We start from the raw sequence: 2,645 nt of genomic DNA, 5'->3' as shown, positions 1-2,645 counted from the left end.
GTGTGCAAAGGCCCGGTGGTAGAAGGAAGCAACGCAGACTCCAGGAACCAAGAGGGGGCCTGACCAGTCTACACTGAAGGCTGTGCACAGTCTACACTGCAGGTCACATATTTTGGTATTCCTTCTGAGGGTAAGGCAAAGCAATGAGAGACTCTAAGCAAGCTATCAAATAACGTATTTCCCAAAGGCACGAAGATGGACCCTAACGCAACATACAGGCAAGGAAATGGACCGACACAGAATCCTGGGATGACAGACCAAGCCTGGCTTTCAACACGGATGGATTCAGGTCAAAATTCTGAAACACAAGCTTTAAGCAGGAGAGGAAGCAAGGTCATCATGTAGCAATGAGAGCTTTAGCCAAAGACTCCACTGAAAGTCCCAGCCTTGTGCACAAATAAGGTGTTTACAGAGCCTGATAAGGCAGCATACTCTCCTCAAGTGGTTTTCCATCCAAGGCTGGGCATGCTTTTCAAAAAATACTGTATCCTGGCGGGGTGTCGTGGTTCATGCCTGTAATCCCCGCACTTTGGGAGGCCACGGCAGGTGGATCACTTGAAGTCAGGAGTTGGAGACCAGCCTGGCCAACATGGCAAAATCCTGTTTCTACTAAAAATGGAAAAATTAGAGTGGTGGCTCACAACTGTAGTCCCAGCTACTCAGGAGGCTTAGGCAGGAGAATCACTTGAACCCAGGAGGCAGAGGTTGCAGTGAGCTGAGAGCCTACCACTGCACTCCACTCTGAGGACCCTGTCTGTATCTGGGCCCTATCCTCACCAAGGATTCTGATTAAGCTGGTTTGGGGTGTGACTGGGGCACTGAAACCTTGTTTTCTTTTTAAACATTCACATTCTTCTTGGAAAAGTGGCTGGGCAGCAAATATGCAAGATAAGCCAAGAACATTGTGTCACACTGGACAACAAAGAAACTAAGTATAAACAGGATTGTTAGAAGGCCCAAGAGCCAAGCAGAAGTGGCACTGCAGGCTAAAAAGGAGACAATTTGAGCTCAAAGAGAGTAAGTGCACCAGGCTGAAACACACCACGTATTCTTTTGTTTTTTGGGGGGACTGAGTCTTGCTCTGTCTCCCAGGCTACAGTGCGGTGGTGTGATCTTGGCTCAATGCAACCTCCGTCTCCTGGGTTCAAGTGATCCTCCTGTCTTGGCCTCCCAAGTAGCTGGGATTACAAGCATCAGCCAAGACACTGGGCTAATTTTTGTATTTTTAGTAGAGACAGGGTTTCACACTGTTGGTAAGCAGGCTAGTCTTGAACTTCTGATCTCAAGTGATCCACCTGCCTCAGCCTCCCAAAGTGCTGGGATTACAGAAATGAGCCACCGCACCTGGCCAAAAACCTCTATTTTTACTTAAGGTTTTAATGATTAATTTCACATTATAATGTGAAAAGTAATGAGTCTCTAGCAGTCTTATACCGAAAACTGGGGCTAATTATAAAGCACTACTTTGCTCAGTCCCATTTTCCTTCAAATCACCTATTTTGAGTACATACAGTAGTTTCATTTTTCCACCCTGTATATGGGTGGTAAATCCTACTAGGAAAAAACCCATAATTAGCACCCATACAAATTTAAGGTTTCCAACCTGAGCATAAGCATTGCTTTGTAATTTTTTTTACCCATCCCAGGTTACAGTCTCCTACGATCACAAAATGAAATCTCAAATGTCCTCCATTCTGCATAAAACCCATGCTGGCCCCTCAGTGGAAAACATCAACCATGAATTATGCATCTCTTCTCCTTTACTTTCACACCACTGATTTCTGTCACACTGACTGTGCTTGTTATCATGTATGTCTAGCATTAGACTGGACTCCTAGAGAAGAACTCACATTCATTTCTTTGTCCCAAGGGCCAAACTCCAAAGTGTAATCAAGGAAAGAAATAACTCCAATTCTGTGCTCGCTTTGGCAGCCCATCTACTAAAATTGGAATGATACACAGAAGATTAGCATGGCCCCTGCGCAAGGATGACACGCAAATTCGTGAAGCGTTCCGTATTTTATATATATATAAATATATATATATATATAAATATATATATAACCCTCCAATTCTTTAGGGTTCTGAATTCATGTACCTCTCAAAAATGGCAGCGTGTATTCAAGCTCCGCTTATTTTCCTGAACCAGTTCTCCACCTTTGGGGGTCTTACAAAATAGGCTAGGAAGTCAAAAATGTCTAGAGATTACTCCCAAATGGTAATCTTTGCAAATAAAACTCATACCTAACTTTATACTAATAAAAATTTTATACTTTTTTTTTTTGAGACAGGGTCTTGCTCTGTCACCCAGGCTGGAGTACGATTACAGGTCACTGCACCTTATCCTCCTGAACTCAGGCAATCCTCTCACCTCAGCCTCCCGAGTATTGGGGCCACAAGCACAAGCCACCATGTGTGGATAATTTTTTGTATATATGGGGTTTCACCATGTTGCCCAGCCTGTTCTCAAACTTCTGGGGTCACAGGATCCACCTATCTCAGCCTCCCAAAGTGCTAGTATGACAGGCGTGAGCCACTGTGTCCAGCCCCAATACCACATTTTAATTGTGTGGTGAGGTGGCTAGATTGAAGGAAGAAATGGGTACTCCATTTTCTTTTATTTCCCAGTCCTAACGGGTTTTAAA

The 2,645-nt window shown here is 44.1% G+C and overlaps 1 non-coding gene across 1 annotated transcript; it reads left to right on the top strand.

The window, feature by feature from the left end:
* Positions 1–1,916: 1,916 nt before the first annotated feature.
* On the top strand, positions 1,917–2,023 carry LOC119467315. Its single transcript, XR_005195854.1, has one exon. It is a non-coding gene; the product is annotated as a U6 spliceosomal RNA (small nuclear RNA).
* The last annotated feature ends 622 nt before the right edge of the window (positions 2,024–2,645 follow it).

This window comes from Cebus imitator, unplaced genomic scaffold (assembly GCF_001604975.1).
Source record: "Cebus imitator isolate Cc_AM_T3 unplaced genomic scaffold, Cebus_imitator-1.0 Scaffold279, whole genome shotgun sequence".
NCBI classification, from domain to species: Eukaryota; Metazoa; Chordata; class Mammalia; order Primates; family Cebidae; genus Cebus; species Cebus imitator.
Note: the sequence above shows the minus strand (reverse complement) of the source record. Positions and strands in the feature narration are given on the sequence as shown.